A 19,851-nucleotide genomic window follows, 5' to 3' on the forward strand; every position below is an offset into this window, starting at 1 on the left:
TATATGTTTTCCTAGGAATTTTATGGTTTCAGGTCCCACAGTTAGACCTATAATTTATTTTGAGAATTTTTTTTTTGTATTTTGTGTATTTTGGTGTGAGAAATTGGCCCAGTTTTATTTTTTTGCATGTAGCTGTCCAGTTTTCCCCCACCACTTATTGAAAAGACTGCCTTTTCCTCATTAAATATTCTTGCCTCCTTTGTCATAGATTAATTAACCAGTAAGTATAGGTTTATTTCTGGGCTCAATTTATTCTATTGACCTATGTGTCTATTTTTTTGTGTCAGTACCATACTGTTTTGATTATTACAGCTTTGTAGTATATCTTGAAATATGGAATTGTGATACCTCTGGCTTTGTTCTTCTTTCTCATAATTGCTTTGATTATTCAGAGTCTTTTGTGGTCCCATACAAATTTTAGTATTATTTGTTCTACTTCTTGTGGAGGCCAAGAAAATTAAGGCCATCCCACCTCAAGTTTAGCTGATGTGGGAAACAGAGGGAGAAGAAAATCATTAAAATTCCTCACCTATTGACAAGCCCTTGAAACAGACAGAGTGGCTCTCCCCTGGGGATTTAATCACCCTCACCTTGAGATTTTGCTAAGGACAATCCTAGCCTGACTGACCCCCTACCCCGACAGGTCCGACCAGAATCCTGTAAGTCTACTTTAACAATTCCTTTAGGAAACTTTGTCTCTAAACCTCCAAGATAGTGTCGAGAATCATTCCCAAGTATATGACCCACTGATATACATCTAAAGGGTCTCACAAGAAGATTTTTATTATTGGTAATGAATAACCTTTTCCTCAGACAACAGCTAGCCCCTCAAGGTCCTAGAGACCTTGCTTCCAAAATTCCTTAGAGACTTACATCATCCATAACCCCCTTTGTCCTCACCCACCACCGAGTACACCCCTACACTGCCTTTAAAAACTCTGACTGTAATCTGGCTTGGGGTCCAACTCCCTACTCCGCTGTGTCGGGTATACTTGGGCCCAAGCTTAAGCTTGTCAAATAAACCCTCGTGTGATTGCATCACTGCTTGGCTCCTTGGTGGTCTCTTGGATGTGAAAACTCGGGCATAACAGTTCTGTGAAAAATGCTGTTGGTATTTTGATAAGGATTGCATTGAATCTGTAGAATGCTTTGGGTAGTGTGGACATTTAAAAAATATTGCTTCTTCCAAGCCATGAACATGGAATATCTTTCCATTTTTTTGTGTCATTATTTCTCTTATCAACATTTTATAGTTTTCAAAATACAGATCTCTCACCTCCTTGGTTAAGTTTATTCCTAGGTATTTTATTCTTTTGGTGAAATTGTAAATGGCATTGTTTTCTTAATTTCTCTTTCTGTTGCTTTAAATTATTAGTGTACAGAAACGCTACTGATTCCTGGGTATTACTTTTATATCTGGAGCTTTACTGAATTCATTTGTTACCTCTGTTTTCTGATGAGTTGTTAGATTTTTTTATGTATAGTATCATCTCATCTGCAAATAGTAACATTTTAACTTTATCCTTACCAGTATGGATGGCTCTTATTTCTTATTCTTGTCTGATTGCTGTGGCTAGGACTTCCAGTACTATGGTGAGTAAAAGTGGTGAGAATAGGTATGTTTATCTTGTTCCTGATCTTAGAGGGAAAGGTCTCAGGTTTTCACCATTAAGTATGACATTAACTATGGATTTTTCATATATGACGTTTATTATGTTGAGGTATATTCCCTCTACATTCACTTTCTTGAAAATTTTTATTGTGAATGGATGTTGAATTTTGTCAAATGCCTTTTCTGTATCTATTGAGATGATGTATTATGTTGACTGATTTGTGAATATTGAACTGTTCTTGCATCCCTGGTATAATTCCAAATTGATCACGGTGAATGATTCTTTTAATGCATGGTTGAATGCAATTTTCTAGTATTTTGTTAAGGACTTTTGCATCTATGTTCATCAGGGATATTGGCCTATAGTTTTCTTTTCTTTTCTTTTTGTGGTGTCTTCATCTGGTTTTGGTATGAAGGCTATTCTGGCCTTGTAGAATGTATTTGAAAGTTTTCCTTCCTCTTCTATTTTTTGGAATAGTTTGAAGAGAAATGTTTGCTAGAATTCACCTATGAATCCATCTGGTCCTGGATTTTATTTTGTTGTTAGTTAATTCATTGTTTTTAGATTTATTTATTTGTTTGTTTTTTTAAGTAATCTCTACACCCAGTGTGGGGCTCAAATTTGCAACCCCGAGATCATGACAAACACTCCATTGGCATTACTTTTTGGTAGGTCCCCAAAAGTATTATACTAGTATCTTGGGAAGATAAAATAATCACAATCTACTGTTTCTATTTTTAATAGCTTTTCAGAGAAGCTTTAAAAATCATCTTTATTGAAGAAATAACCCACAAACAGCAAGTAATTATATGTAGATCAATATTCTCTTTACCTCCCACCATTTCATTTTGATGCTTGAAAAACAATTTTTATGTCTTAGCTAAAATTTAATTACTTTGAAACTGCCTAAAATAAACATAAAGCATTGTTTTGCTTTTCTCAGCGTATCTCTCCATTTCTTGTTTTTATTTTTTATTTTTTTCACTCTGCATTTTATTACTGAAATACATTGCTTTACCAGCACCACCCACAATAAAAATCTTACCTAGATTTCCCATCTTTCCCCTCAGGGCCCCAGCCAGCCCTGCACAAAGTGCTCCAGGATTCTCTGCCCACTGGCCATTTTGGAGTGTGTCCGTTGGATAGCCCATGGAAACCAACTGGCACCTTTCTGAAGAAAATAGAAAGGGGAGATGGAGCCTCAGGAGGTGCTTATTTGAGGCCCTTGGCCACTTGCTCCTAAGTCAGCCCGATCTCCTCATCATCTGGACTCTTCCAGAGCCTGGGAAATTCACAAGTATGGCAGAACACCTCTGGAATGGAGAATCCCCTGTACTTCTTACATACCACCTGTACAATGTGGAGCTTTGGCAACAGGTTGCTGTTAGCCAGAGTAAGCTCATTGCCATCCAGAAACTTCCTATGAGAGATGACCTCATCCTTAGCACTGGTCTCATCTACTTCTTCTGGGAGGGAAGGATGTCAAGGAATTGTCTAAAACTTTCAGGGCTTTCAGGAGCCCCTCCTTTCAATTATCATTGAGTGCCGAGTTTGAATTCTTGATGTAAGCAGAAAATTTGGCGAGTATGTCCAGCCCAACCATTTTGGATTCAGGATTCAGAGCTGCCAGCTTGGGGTACCTGGGAGGGCACAGCACTGCCTCCAGAAACTTCTCCATCTTCTTGGTGTCTGTGTGCACTTTGGCACTGTACAGCAGGAATGGGAGCTGCCCTCCTGGGCACAGCTTCTATACTGTCTTGGTGTCAACAGTGGTGACATTGAAGGTAACGCCCTTGAACCAGAGTGCCATGAACAGTCTGTGGGAGAAGAGGCAGTTCCTAGTTTTGGACCCATCCCTGCCAGCCCTCAGGAACGATTGAACCTAAGGTTGTTCTTCAGCCATGGTTTCCACCAGGACCAGGAAGCAGCTAGTGCTAAGGGAACTGGGAGGGGCCTGGGCTTGGGAAGGCAGGTCTCACGCGCAGAGACTCTCTCCCCCAGACCTAGGGCTATTCCTTCAGCACAACACAAGCCAGAGGAGACCTGCTCACACAAGACACGGCTTCCCCACCAGCCCAGCATACCCCACTCCCTGCCCCTCAATTTCTCATTTTTAAAGGTTATTTTTAAAATTTCAAAACTTCAAAATGTTAATAAACGTCTTGTAGTTATCATTGTATAGGTCTTTCACACATTTTGTCAAATTTAAGCCTAATGTTTTCATATTTCTGATGCTGTTATAAATAGTAGTCTTTATAGATTTTAATTAATTAATTAATTAATTAATTTGACAGAGAGAGAGATCACAAGTAGGCAGAGAAGCAGGCAGAGAGAAAGGGGGAAGCAGGCGCCCTGCTGAGCAGAGAGCCCAATGCGGGGCTCGATCCTAGGATCCTGAGATCATGACCTGGGCCGAAGGCAGAGGCTTAACCCACTGAGCCACCCAGGTGCCCCTAGATTTTAATTTTTAGAACAGTTTTACATTTACTGGAAAATTAAGCAGATGGTACAGAGAATTTCCACATATTCCCTGCACACAATTCTCCCTATTATTAACACTTTCTATAAATATGATGTTTGTTACAATTAATAAACTAGTAGTGATACATTATTATTGAATGAAGTATATAGTTTATTCAGATTTCCTTAGTTTTTATATAATGTCCTTTTCTTTCCAGGATTCTACTTGGGATACTACATTACACTTCATTGTTATACTAGGGAAACTTGGCTCTTCTTGGCTGTGACAGTTCATCAGATTTTCCTTGTTGTTTTGTTTTGTTTTTATGACTGACATTTTTGAGGAATTCTGAATATGTATTATAGGATGTCCTTCTGTTGGAATTTGTCTGATATTTTTCCCATGGTTAGATAGGGATATGGATTTGTAGGAGGAAGATCACAGAGTCAAAATAACATTTTCATCACATCATCAGAATACATACTATCAACGTTATTTATTACTGTTCATATTTACCTTTATCCCTTGGCTGGAACAGTGTTTCTCATGTTTCTCCAGTGTAAAGTTACTCTATGATTCCTCCCTTTCCATACTGTATTCTTATTTGGAATTCTTCTGCATGGGAGATTTGTCTCTTTTCCCCCATTAATTTAATCAATCATTTATTTATATAATATGGACTCACAAATATGTATGTTATACTATATTTTATAATCCTATACTATATTTTTTATCCAGGTTACTTCAGTTTTGACTATTTGAAAGCTCTTTCCATTTACTCTTCTGTCCCTTTGACATACTCACGTCAATGTAGGGATTTATTTATTTATTTATTTATTTATTTATTTTTAAGCACTTTTCTTACTTCCTGGCACTACAAGATGCTTCAGGCTCATTGTCAGCATTTTTTAGTATCAGTTATTTCTCCAAAGAAACTTGGTTCTCAATATTGACAATTTATATTAGAAGCCACTATCTAAGAACTAGATGTGTAAAATATTTTTTAAATGATAAAAAAAGCAATGGTTATTGAGTAGTTTCTTGAATATAACATCAAAGGAACAAGTAAATGGACTTCATCAAAATTAAACACTTGTGCATCAAAAGACACTCTAAGGAGAGTGAAAGGATGCACAGAATGGGAGAAAATATTTGCCAGTCATATAGCTGAAGGGTCTAGTATTCAGAATATATAAAGAACTCTTACAACTCCCCAAAAAAAGATAAACAACCCAGTTAAAACTAGGCAAAGTATTTCTTTTTTTAAAAAATATTTTATTTATTTATTTGACAGAGAGCACATGCAGGCAGAGTGGCAGGCAAGGGAGAGGGAAAGTAGTCTCTCCACTGAGCAGGGAGCCCAATGTGGGGCTCGATCCCAAGTCTCTAGGATCATGACCTGAGCCAAAGGCAACCACCCAACCGACTGAGCCACCTAGGCACCCCTAGGCAAGATATTTCAACAGACATTTCTTTCAAGAAGAAACACAAACAGGCAATAAACACATTAAAGAGATGGTTAATATTATTAATCATTAGGGAAGTACAAATGAAAACCACAATGAGCTATCACATCACACCCACTAAAATGGCTATAATTTTTTAAAGGAAAATAACGTGTGTTGGGAGGATGTGAAGAAATTGGAACCCTCATACATTGTTAGTGGGAATGTAAAATGATGTAGCCACTGAGGGTAAGCACTTGGCAGTTCCTCAAAAAAGTTAAATATAGAGTTACCATATGACCCAGCAATTCCACTGTTAGGTATCTACCCAGAGAATTGAAAACATGTATAGACACAAAAACTTATACATGAATGTTCACAGCAGCATTACTAATAATAGCCCAAAAGTAGAAACAACCTAAATATTCAACTGCTAAATGGATGAGCCTTGAAAACATGTTAAGTGAAAGAAGTCAGACACAGTAAGTCACATGTAGTATGATTCCATTTATATGAAATACCCAGAATAGGCAAATCCATAGAGAAAGTAGATTAGTGATTCCCAAGGGATTGGGAAAGAGACTCAGAAACTGTAGGGTTTCCCTTGGGGTGACGGAATTGTTCTGAACACAGATAGTGGCACTGATTGCACAACATTGTCAATCAGTGAAAAATCCTGCATTGTATATTTTCAAATGGTTAAAATAATAAATTTTATGTTGTGTAAATTTTATCTCAATAAAAAATAAATGATATAAATAATGTGATCATTAAAGGAAAATTGAGAATGGAGATAAGCAAAAAAGAAGGAAATCAATATCCTACTTCCTTCTCCCTAGTACACAATCTTTCACATTGTCTTCTATGCATACATATACATATAATAAATAAATGACATCACAGTGTATCATCTCCAGATGATACAGATCCAGAGACAAGGATTTGAGTATGGCAGGTTTATTTAGGAAGAGAGGAAACCACTGGTTGGAGGGTAGGGAAGTGAAACAAGGAAGGGAAAGCAGTCAGTAAAATCTGTCTTCTCAAGCAAGCAAATGACCACTGTGGGGAACTGAAACCATATCTCACTGGGGAAATTCTGGGAGTCAAAGTAGATCATGCATCTGAGACATCACACCTGAGAGGAGCTGAATATGTAAATAGCAACTGTCTATATTGTTGGAGAGCTGCTGGGAGGAGGCGGTGGTATTAATTCCCCAGGACTTCTGATGTGGGGCCCCGACAAAAAGGAGATTCTAGGGTTGAGAGTAAATTCTCAGGCAAAGAGCTGCAAGTTCTGGCAGCTGGAAGCCCAGTGAGTATGTGCTGAAATGTTAAGTGTGAAGGAAAATAGGCAGGACACTGATAACATATACTACACATATGTGCATATATAAGATATGGATCGATATATTGATATAGAGTTGTATTTAGATCTCAATCTATATTTATCTGAAATATTTCCACTCAAAGCATCAATTTGGATATACAGATTAATCCTTTATGTGTGGCTAAAAGGTTGGTCCCAATTGGACACTTTAAGAATGCCATTGAGTTTTCTATGATTCTAACAGAGAAATTCTTTGTCAAAAGAATTTCATTAAGACTATCATGATAATGGTAACTTAGTTTAAATTTTCACTACACGAAGTGAATATGAATATTACATTCATGAATTCATGAATATTACATGAAGTTACAGACAACATTTTATATTACGTTATCATGGTGATATTGATTCTTGGACAAATACATTCTTGCTTACAGGAAACAAAAAGTTCAATACTAAAATGGTAATAATTGCAGATTTATAATGTTTCATTGGAGTTGGGTTTTAGAAGAAAGTATTTGGTTGTGTTATTAATAACCAATTTGCATTGTCCTTTCTAAGCCATGTTTTTGTTTTGTTTTGTTATTTCTACTCTCTCCTTCTCTCCCTCCCTTCTTCCGTCTTTTTTGCTTTGGTTTTTTTGATGTGGGTTTTTTTTGTTTTGTTTTGTTGTTCTTTGTTTTTGCCACTGGAATATGTTAGATAATTTTCCCACCTGTTGCAGCAAGTCAACCATGTGACACAAAGATAGATGTGTCAGACACTCGCCAAATCTTCCAGGCAGGATGTTCTCTGGAGAGTGAAAGCTTGGGAATTGCTGAAGATACGGCAAAAACTCTTGGTAAGAAATATTTGGGCTCTTTTCTCTTCAGCTAGAGAGTTTCTAAATTCAAAGTATTACACAGCAAAGGGGTACTTCTTTGAATTTAGAAACTCTTTAGCTAAGGGACACAAGGAAACTTTCTGGAAGGATGGAAATGATCTGTGTTCACTGGGTTGGTAGTTAGGCAGATGTATACTATTGTCAAAAGTCACAAATCTGGGGGTGCTTGTGTAGCTCAGAGGGTTAAAGCCTCTGCCTTCGGCTCAGATCATGATCTCAGGATCCTGGGATGGAGCCCCACATCGGGATCTCTACTCAGCGGGGAGCCTGCTTCCTCCGTCTCTCTCTGCCTGCCTCTCTGCCTACTTGTGATCTCTGTCTGTCAAATAAATAAAATCTTTATTTTTATTTTTTTAAAAGATTTTATTTATTTATTTGACAGAGAGAGATCACAAGTAGGCAGAGAGGCAGGCAGAGAGAGGGGGAGCAGGCTACCCGATGAGCAGAGAGCCCAATGTGGGGCTCCATCCCAGGATCCTGAGATCATGACCTGAGCTGAAGGCAGAGGCTTAACCCACTGAGCCACCCAGGCGCCCCATAAATAAAATTAAAAAAAAAAAAAGCCACAAATCTGAATTTTATTGCATGCAATTATATCTCATTAAAGTTGATTTTAAAATAAAATATTGCTGGTAATAACAAAACAATAGCAACAGAAGAAACAAAACAGCAAGTAAAATATCAATAAAAACAAATTAAAAATTCAAAGTAATACATACTATGTAACCAAGTTAGGAAAATATTATTATTTATATGGTAACAGATGGTGAGCATTGAGTAATGTATAGAATTCTGTATTACTATGTTGTATACATAAAACTAGCATAACACTGTATGTGAATTATACTTCAATATGATTTTTAAAGAAAGAAAATGTTATTATTTTATCATGTGGCTCTAGAATCCCTTCTATTGAAACAGCTAATACTGGGACATGTGCAGCCCTCACCACTATCCATCTGCTGAACTCTTCCATTATCTCCCTGGATATCCCATTATCCCAATGGATAACTCTGTACCCATTCAACTATAACTCCCCATTCTCTCTTCCTTAACTCCAGTATCCTTTACTACTCTGTGAGTGATTTTTGAGTTGTGATAAACTGAAAAAGGGGAAGAGGTGTAAGTTAGCACCAGCCAGTCTGGTGGTGTTGCACATGAGGAAGCCAGAACGTGGGCGACAGAGACAGCCAAGAGAAGGAGTCCCAGTCCTGCCTCAATCTCAGAAACTCAGGGGAGATTGTAAACTCCTACAATGTGTGAAATTGGAGGATCAAAGCAATTTAATTTTATCTTTTGAGCATCAGAAAGGCCTCCAACTGAAGATGAGGTTACAAAAGGCACTAGTTAGTTTCTGTGAGGCTTGCAAAATTCATTTATTTATTCAGTAAATATTGACTAAACACTTACTATGTGCCAAGCACTGGGATGACGGTAGTGCCTAAGACACATTCTTCACCCTTATGTAGTTTACCCTCTAGGAGGAAAGACAGTAAACAAAAATCCTCAAAGCTTTAAAGTTATAAGTAATTGCATTTGTAATTGACACAAAGATCTATAAAATCCTCAAAGAGTTTGCAGTCTACTGAGGATGCAGCTGAGTGTGAATAACCCTTAATATAAAAGTGTGTTCTATGATATCCTTCTAGTAGCACCTAAAATAGCCTTTCTTCTTTGAGGCTTTCTGGTTGTCCATCTTTGTAAGTGGAATTAATCAATCCCTTATCTGTTCTAGTGCTGTTTGCACCAGACTTTAATTTTGGATAATCCCATTGGATTTAAGTTTTTTATGTTCTGGTTTTCCCTGCTAGACTGTCATCTCCTCAAGGGCAATCAGTTTACTCAACTTGGCTTCATTTAATTTAATAAACATTTGTTGAGAACCAGCCATCTACTGGACACACTATAAAACGCTAGGGACCCAAAGATATATATATCCTTAGCTCTTGGTTTCATTCTTAAGGAAACTCACTTCCAGGAAATTGAAAAGGACCAAGGGAGGAAACTGAAGGAAGCGGGCCTAGGGAGGAGGGTTTTATAATGGTGTGGGAAGAAACAAGCAAGTTTGGAACTAGGACAGTGGCAGCAGGAATGGAAAGGAGGAAATAAATTCAGAAGACATGTTGGAGATAGGATCTACAGGATTTGGCAATTCATTGGGTAGGGAAGTGGAGTCAAAGTTGAGGACAGTGGTTATTTTATCCCCCTCTAGTTAAAAGCAAATAAAAGGTTGATTCTGCTTACATGAGAATATACCTAGAATAGGTATATTCTTAAATTCTTAAAGACAGTAAGCGGAATAGAGGTTACCAGGGGCTGGGGGAGGAGGGAATGGAGTTCACAGTTCCTGTCTGGGTTGATGAGAAAGTTCTGGACATGGATAGTATTGATGACTGCACAAAATTGTGAGTGTACTTAATGCCCTTGAATTATACACTTAAAAATGATTAAAATAGGGGCACCTGTGTGGCTCAGTCAGTTAAGTGTCTGCCTTTGGCTCGGGTCATGATCCCAGGTTCTTGAAATCAGGCTCTACATTGGGCTCCCTGCTCAGCGGGGAGTCTGTTTCTCCCTCTGTCTCCGCTGCTCCCCTTGCTTGTGTTTTCTCTCTCTCTCCTTCTATAAGATAAATAAATAAAATCTTTTTAAAAAGACGGAATTTTGAAAATGATTAAAATAGTAAATTTTATGTTATGTATATTTTAGCACAATAAAAACTTAAAAAAAAAACAAGTGAAAGAATATATTTTTTGATAGACAATCAGCATTTTTTTTACACTTCAGAATCATTCCTAATTGCAGAATGTATTATCATAAAGAATTCAATTATATGACACATTATATATTACTACATACTTTCCTGGCATGTTTTATATAATTAACTCACACGTGTTCACTGAGGAGTATTGTTCAGTTGCTTGGACAACATGGGTTTGAACAGCATGGGTCCACTAATGTGTAGATGTTTTTCAGTGAATACAATACAATATTGTGTTTTTTCTTCCTTATCATTTTTTTCTTTTAAATATTTTATTTACTTATTTGACAGACAGAGATCACATAGTAGAGAGAGAAACAGGCAGAGAGAGAGAGATGGGGATCAGGTTCCCTGCTGAGCAGGGAGCCCGATGTGGGGCTCGATCCCAGGTCTCTGAGATCATGACCTGAGCTGAAGGCAGAGGCTTAACCAACTGAGCCACCCAGGCACCCCTTCCTTATCATTTTCTTAATAACTTTTTTCTCCAGCTGACTTTATTGTAAGAAAGCAATATTAATACATATACAAAATATGTATTAATTGACTATGTTATTGGTAAGGCTTCTGGTCAACATTAGGCTATTAGCAGTTAAGGTTTTGAGGGAGCCAAATGTTATATGCAGGTTTTCAAACCTCCATATTGTTCAAGGGTCAACTGTATTGAGTGCTATACAGAATGTGGGGAAATGACTTGCAAAGAGGGTAAATTTCACTTTAAAAAAACCTATTCATTGAGCATCAGATTTCACTCCATCTCATTTACTCCTCATACAATCATGAGAGAAGTACTAGTTTCATTTATAAATTTTTTTTTAAAGCTGGATTGTTTTAAAATAATCAGCATTTTTCTGATTTGTCATTACAAATGAATGTGCAAAGCTATTGAGTCTTTTTTCAAAACCAGTAATTGTGTACTGCATCTTTATGTAGCTAATCAGAATTTTGAGAGTTTCTAGCATGAAGACCGTATTTCAAAGTTAAATTAGTGGTAGTGTCTACTTACATCTATAAATTATCTTTCCAAGTAGAAGAATTAGTGTCATATAATGTTTCTTTATGATGTTCTTTGGTTTAATTTTTATTTTAAAGGTTTGGTTTGTTTAGGGGTGCCTGAGTTGCTCAGTTGGTTATGCGTCTGCCTTAGCTCAGGTCATGATCCCAGGATCCTGGGATCCTGGGATCCAGCTGTGCACTGGGCTCCTCACTCAGTGGAGAGCCTGCTCTTCCCTCCCGCTCTGCCTGCCACTAACCCTGCTGTGCGCTCTCTCTCTCTGTCAAATAAATAAATAAAATCTTTTAAAAAAAAAAGTTTTGGTTTGTTTTTCTTCTTGTAAATTTTGTGAAATAGTTTTATTTTCTTACTCTTGAAATTTATATGTTACCCTACATATTCCTTTCACTTAATCCGCTAAACTGGAGAAAATTCTTAGAATCTCCAAATAAAAGTAAGAATGTTATCATATAGTTTTTACATCCAGACACAGAAAAAAAGACAATGTCATTAGGCCTATTAATCATCACACTTCCGCTCCGTGAAAGCCACACAAACATTGGCAGTAAGGACAAAGATCATTCAAAAAGAGCCAGAAAAAGGAAATAATTTTTCTTACTTTGGCATGTGCACATTTGAAATATTAGTGCTTTGGAGTGCCTGGGTGGCTTGGTTGGTTAAGCCTCTGACTCTTGATCCCAGCTCAGGTCTTGATCTCAGGGTCATGAGTCCAGGTTCTGCACTGGGCTCCATGCTGGGCAGGGAGCCTACTTAAAAAAAAAAAAAAGGGTGCCTGGGTGGCTCAGTTGGTTAAGCATCTGCCTTTGGCTAAGGTCATGATCCTGGGGTCTGGGACTGAGCTCTGCCTGCTTAGCGGGGAGCCTCTTTCTCCCTCTGTCTCTGCCCCTCCCCCAACTTGTGCATGTGCTCTCTCTCTGACAAATAAATAAATAAAATCTTAAAAAAAATATGAGTGCTTAAACTTATTTATAACATTCATTCACTTTATGACTTTTAATTAGAGAAATTTGAAGATTATTGCCTAATACAAATTTAGCGTTATAAGAGATCAGATATTTCCACAGCAATGATTACAAATGTCAGAGGCATTCCAGTGCAGGTTAGCAAGGGAGCCACAGAATTTCAGGGGGTCTGCTATTGTTTTACTCATGTTAAACTTAAAAAAAAAAAAAAGACTGTAACCTTCAAGAATGGGCAAATCCATAGAGACAGAAAGCAGATTAGCAGTTGCCACGGTCTAGGGAGAGAGGGGGGATGGGGAGTAGCTGCTCCGTGAGTACAGGGTTTCCTTCTAGAGTGATGCAAATGTTCTGGAGCTAGATGGCCATGATGGTTGCCCGACATGGTGAATGAACCAAATGCCACTAAATTCTCACTGTCACATGGTTGAAACAGAACAGTTTATGTTATATGTATTTCACTAAAATAAAAAACTAACCTGGGGCACCTGGGTGGCTCAGTTGTTAAGTGTCTGCCTTGGGCTCAGGTGAGATTCCCAGGATCCTGGGATCGAGCCCCTCATTGGGCTCCCTGCTTAGCAGGAAGCCTGCTTCTCCTTCTCCCGTTCCCTCTGCTTGTAGTCCCTCTCTCGCTGTGTGTCTCTCTCTCCTCATCAATTAAATACATAAATAAAATCTTTAAAAAAAGCCACTAACCTCATTACAAAATGATAATTTTAAATTAAATACAAACCCAAGAAGGAGATAAATAAACATCACCAGCAATCCCACTACCCAGATGGAACTGGTGTTGCCATTTTGGTGAGTATCTTCCCAGTTGTGTTCCTGTACCTGTAATTATGTTTCCGTCTTAGTGTAGTAACATAAAACGGAAAGACAGGTGTCTTTGAGAGACCATGGGCAGAAATGCAGCTGGGCCTCAGAAAAGGGCCAAGGCTCTGGGAGCTGAAGGGTCACTGAGAGGTCAGGCAGTATGCCCTGTTCTGATCTCTTCTCCATGAGCTCTGTGGGCTCTGTGGGTCAGATTTTCTCTTTTCTTAGATTATCTTTTCCCTTCTCCATCCTTATGGCCAATTGCTGCCCCACAGCTCCTCAACCCTCCTGCTGACATGACAGCTGCCCACAAACGGGCTAGTTCTCTCAGACCCATTTCCAAATTCTGCTCCTGTTTTGGTCAGCTTTAGCCGGGGGATTCAGGTCAGGCAATATAAATGAGAACTAATTCAGATCATTTGCTCTGCAAAATTTTGAGACAGAAAGATATCATCAGCTTTAGCTGTTTTCCAAGGCATGAAAAAATCATAATGATAATAACAGTTTATTGTAGAGGAACTTTACCAACCCATTGTACATATTCAGTTGAAAATAATTTTCTGCATTAGTAGATATTTCACCACCAATTGCAAAAGTAGGTGTGGTTTAATTAATTCATTAAAAAGTTGGCATGTACTATGTTTTCAGTGAAGTCATCAACTTGGCACTTCAGATGGAATACTCTGGACTCATTTTTTCTTAATTCATTCTCTGATTGAAGACCAGGCTGTGCTTAAGATGTACATTCCCAGGAGAGTTTTTTTGAATGAGGATTTTAAGTAAATATTCCTTTAAAAAATATTTTATTTATTTATTGGGGAGAGAGAGAGAGCACAAATGGGGAGGAGGAGCAGAGGGAGAGGGAGAAGAAGGCTCCTAGCCAAGCAGGGCTTGATCCCAGGACCCTGAGATCATGACTTGAGCCGTAGGCAGATACTTAACCAACGGAGCCACCCCAGGTGCCTTAAGTAAGTATCCTTTTCCACTGAAAAGGGCAATTTGGGGTTCTGTTAAAAACAGCTTCATTGAAGTATAATTTACTTTCTACAAAATTCTCCTATTGTAAGTGTAAATTCAGTTAAGTAAGTTTACGAAGTTGTGCGTCCATCACTACAATCTCATTTTAGAGCTTTCTCTTCACCCACAGAAGACCCCTCTGCCTAATTCCACTTCCACCTTTAGCCCAAGACAACCACTAATTTATTTGCAGTTTCCATGAATTTGTAAAAAGGACAATTTTATAAAAACTTTTATAGACTTTGTGGAGCCCTCCATATCATCATATACAAATAATGTCCAATTTAATATGTGAGGGATAATAATTTCTTATTTGATCTTCATCAAAATATGTAGTGTTAGGTCTGTTATTAAACGAAATGAGACTGAGACAAAGCGAAAGTTATTTAAAGCTTTATTTTATGATAAGTATTAGAAATCAGATTGATCGGCCAGGGGAACAAGACTGAGACAAAGTTAAAGTTATGCAAAGCTCTATTCTATGCCAAGCATTAGAAGTCAGACTGACCGGCCAGGGCCTTCTCTGAAGAGAGAGACCACCCCCAGCTTACAGGCTTAAGAATCGACTGACTGACCAGTCAGGCCGCCTCCTAAGAGAGCGATTCCTCCCCATCTTACAGGCTACCTTTTATTGGGTAAAACTGCAACCCATATCTTAGTATCTCAACCCACTGGGTTTGTGTGTCTCTTGCTGATTGGCTAGTTCCATCCGGTCTGATGACGTGTTATTCAAGATTACCCCATACTAGAAACCGTTACAAACAGTACTTTCTGGGAAGGCTTAGTCAGTTAACATATTCAGTGTGAATAATAAGATTGTCGTCCTTCCCAAGATGGAGTCATTTTGGTTTGGGCAAGACCTTCTCACTGTTACAAACAGTACTTCATACTGATTAGATGTCTCTATCTGGCCTGACTCGTCCTTGTAGTCTAGGCTCTGTTATCAGGAACTAGCCAACTACATTTTACTGGTTTCCCGGACTTGTTTCTAAATAAGTTTTTCCTGGGGGGAGAGTCAGTTTATGTTTACTGCACAAACAACAAAATAGCTATTTACCCAAGATGGAGTCACTCTGGCTAAATAGGTCCTTACATGTAGTTCATTCACTAGCCTGTTTTTTCTACTCTATATTCAAAGTTATATATGCCAATAAAGTATGTAAGTATTTATTTATGGGGAGTGATCTCATTTTTAAGTTCTCCTGAACTGTCCCCCATCTGCTGCTGCTCCCTGCCCCATCAGCTGTCCTTTTTTCTGCCAGTCACCATCTGGAACTCATGGGCTCTAGAATAAAGATGCTACTTTGTCCACACAGGCCCAGGGAGCATGAATGAGGAGACAGCCAGACTTCGCTTCCTGCCTTGTCCCATAATGTTTTTATGAATACTACCCATGCCTCTGAGCTCACCAAATGTTTGTGCTCACCAAATGTTTGGAATTATCACACAGGAGAGGTATCACCAAATGTTTGTGCTCACCAAATGTTTGGAATTATCACACAGGAGAGGTATCACACAGTCCTAGGTGTAAGTGTTGAAGGAGTTAAATCCTCTCCAGGGATGACTCCTCTTTCCTGTTTGAATCTCTTGCTAAGCTGTTATTAAGCCTAGGAAAGTACCTCCTTCTAAACCCTGTCATACATAGATGTCCCCCACCCCTGCCACTTTCTAAGAAACTCTAGTTTCAACACATAAAGACTGGTCTTCTGGAGATCCACATCTCTCTCTCAGCAGTCTAAGTGCTCAAGTATGAGTTACTTCATCCAGATTGGAATTACACTCCAAAGAGGGCCTGAGAACCAAAGTTGGTGGTGGCTCTCCAACTGTCAGAACATGTGGGCATAGGTGTGAGGGAAGACTGTACTCAAATCTCAGGAAGCGTGTCAGAGTAGCTGTGGGTCGCTTAAAATCAAGTTCTCTTGATGTCTCTCCTCCAGTGGAAGTTGAACATATCTTAATCGCTGGACTGTCCAGGCTAACTACTGAATAAAATACACAAATACATTATCATGTTCCTCATACCATCTCCCAAGGACAAATTTTAATTCCCAGAAGTAGTGCAGTAAACCCATTAGAAGGAAGGGAAGTATTTTCTTGCTGAGTCATAATTTATAAGCCACTTCTCAATCAATAAAATCTGTCCTGTGCATTATTTACTACACAAATATAATATAAGCAGTATTGGTTATTTTCCCTCATCCCCCCTTCTCTACTCTCTGCTTTCAAATTATGACCTCTCAGGTCTTCTAGGAAAACAAAGAAAATCTATTGTTAGCTCATAAACTGTACCTTTTACGGCTGCTCCCTTAGCTGTATTAGACCTGGCTGAGGCTATAAAATCAGTACTTGTAAGTTCTTGATTAAATTCTTGGCCAAGGTCATGCTCTGTCTAGGGAGGATGAGAGGTCATGATTTCATTCTCCTAGTTATAAGCACATAGATTATTATATGCTCTTAATCTACATGAATTCTACTTACCTTATTTACTTCGCAACTCATGGATATAGTGGTATTATGTTAGTCCTGTTCAGTGATGGTTTCCAAATACCACCAACACAATCTGTTGATAAACTAAAGCTGAGTTTCTTGCTTGAATTGGTAAGCAAGCATCACACCTCCTCAGAGCTTTGTCAGGGTCTCAAAGAGGGGAAGGTCAGAATTAGTGAGAATTTGAAGTTTGTCTTAAGATAGGTCTTTCAATACAGGGTTTGGTTAGAATTGGGTAAAGATCAAATAAAACATTAGGATTGGTGGAAACAATGAGGAATGGGTTTTGAGGTGAGGGTAGGGTACAAATTGCCTTTTGATGTCTTCCATCAGAGACTTTATTTTGGAAAGTTCTGTGATGAGCTCCTAAAGCTTGCTGGGGAAAGCAACTTTCAGAAAAGTAATGAAGAAAGAGGAATTTAAAAAAAAAAAAACATGTTAATGTGAAGAATAAGGTAAGTGAAGTAGTTTCAGTTCTCAGCGTCTGGGGTAGGTGGGATGTAGATGGTTTCTGTTCTTAGTCCCCTTCCACTCTCTCCAAGTGAGTTAAACTGTTGAAACAGATACATTCCCAAATGTATGATGGCTCAAGTGCGAAAGAATTTTACTTTTCATTCAGGTTAAGTCCAAATTAAGTGTTCCTGATTAATGTATGGTTTTCTTCCTTGGGGAAGGAAGGACTCCAGCTTTTTAGAAACTGAACTCCATTATCTCTTAAGGCAATGACCCCCAGTCAACAGAATCACCTGGATGTTTTGCAGTCAACAGAATCACTTGGATGTTTTGCAAAACCATAGGTTGCTAAGTCTTATCTCTAAAAATTTCTTATAAACATAAAAGCTGTAAAAATAGCTTATCAACAGATTGACCCCCACCAATGATACAGAGAGCTAGGAAATCTTGTCCCTTTGACTGAAAAATAATTTTTGTAGAAAATGAAACTTAGTGGACAGCTATCCACGTCTCTCTAGCCTATCACATAACAAACAAAACTCCAAGAGCACCCATCTTCCCACACATAGAACATACTCAATTCCTCCCAAGACCCATCTAATTTTCTGCATCCAGGTGGTACATAGTCCTCTTTACAAAACCCAAAAGTGACTCCTCATGGCTTATATCCTATAAACCAAAAAATTATCTGCTCTACAATGTATAATGGTAGAACAGGGACAGGATAAAACGTCCATTCAGACAAGAAAAGTGGAGAAACACAGCAGTCGTAGCAATTTGTCTATAGTGATGGCAAAAATCCTACAGGACAGATACTGACAGTGGTGGGAGAGCCGTCCACTTAGTGGATGCCAAGCATGCTGTCTAGAAAGAATTCCTTTTGGCCATAATTTCTATGACCCCTTGTGGTTATGAATTCACTGTGACACTTAGTAGGCTTCTGATCTATTTGCATCCCAGCAGTTCAATGTGCTTATAACTGCACCCAGGGCAGAATTCTGAAGCCTAAATCTTTTTCTCTATTTCTTTGCCTCCTATTGCTCTCTTAGTGGGGACTGCATTGAGGCCGTTTGAAACAGTAGATGAGAATGCTGCATTCTTTTTATTTTTCTAAAACAATTTATTTATTTACCTATTTGAGAAAGAGAGTGAGTGAGGGAGAGAGCACAAATTGGGGGAGGGGAGGCAGAAGAAGAAACAATCTCCCTGCTGAGCGTAGGCTCATGACCTGAGCTGAAAGCAGACACTTAACCAACTGAGCCACCCAGGTGCCCCATAATGCTGCATTCTTGAAGGATTGTTGCTTTAGGTATAAGTTTTGGTACCTAAGACCTCTTTCAGTCTTGTTTCTTATTGGTGGGGTCTGCAGGCAGTTTCTGCAACCCTTAGAAGCCCCAAATGTTTGGATTTTCTCAATTACCTTCCATTTCTGCTTACAAGCTGGCCAGCTCTTCCCAGACATCCATCTCTTTTTTTTAAATAATAACTTGTTAAGAGCAGAAAGTAAATGTCAGCATACACTATCATGCCAACTTACCAACCAGTTCCACTAAAGCTACTGACTCATAGACTCTGGTCTTCTTTCCAGCTCGTAAGTTAGACAGTTTTGCCAAATGTCTCGTGGCTACATGAACTGAATCTGTGTGTATTCAGCTTTGGATATTAGCTTCTGCAACTGCTTCCCCCGATCACTAATGGAGCTTCATGTATTTTGGATTTTTGTCACATCATTATCCTATTTCTAATACTAATTTCTAATACTAATTTACTTAAGGTAAATCTGGCTGTTATAACAAATTAACCAAAACATGTAATAGTTCAGTCATGATACATGCTTATTTCTCACTCATGTGCAGTTCCAGAAGGTTTGTAATTGCTGGCACCTTCCATCTTTGTAGTGATAGAGCCTGACTGGGGCTCTGCTATCTCCTAGGGCCTCAGTGTCCTTGGTTTGATTCTTTGCATCTAGCTTATAGTCAGAAGAGACCGTGGGTTAGGCAAATCCTCTTCTTAACACTGGCAGTCTGGAAACAACACACTTTGCTTCAGCTCACATTTTATTACTGAGAACAGGTCACATGACCATACCCAGATGTAAGGAGTGACAAAACATTGGGCTCTACCTGAGTAATCCCTTTGTAGCAAAACTCCACACTGTGGAAGGGAAGCACAAATCTTTGGTGGCCATCTAGCTGTGGGCCACACCAGCAAACCCCATCATTAGAATCATCCAGTCAAAAGCCAAATTGGATATAGGTGTTCTACCAGTTAGAATGGCTTTGGACCGTTAGTAATATATTTCAGAAATAAGAATGACTTAAACAAGATAAGAGTTTGTTTCTCGCATAAAACATGCAGAACTGGGGAATCTTGATAGATACGGCTCTTCCATTTAGTCATCAAAAACTCAGATTCCTTCTACCTATCTGCATTACCATCCTTAACTCCTAGCTTGTGTTTTTCAAAATGGCTCCTAGATCTCTAGATATTGCATCCACATTTCAGGCTTGAAGAAGGAAGAAGGATGAAAATACAAAAGAGTATTTTTAAAAGAAGTTTCCTAGACACAATGTTACACCAACAATATAGGGATTTTATCATGAAGAAAGAAGGGGAGGTCAGC

The 19,851-nt window shown here is 38.6% G+C and overlaps 1 pseudogene; it reads right to left on the reverse strand.

Annotated features, from left to right (window-relative positions):
* Positions 1 to 2,852: 2,852 nt before the first annotated feature.
* Positions 2,853 to 3,516, reverse strand: LOC116856856 (annotated as a pseudogene).
* Between the last annotated feature and the right edge of the window lie 16,335 nt (positions 3,517 to 19,851).

Source organism: Lontra canadensis, unplaced genomic scaffold (assembly GCF_010015895.1).
Source record: "Lontra canadensis isolate GAN:19392208 unplaced genomic scaffold, GSC_riverotter_1.0 scaffold113, whole genome shotgun sequence".
Lineage (NCBI taxonomy): Eukaryota > Metazoa > Chordata > Mammalia > Carnivora > Mustelidae > Lontra > Lontra canadensis.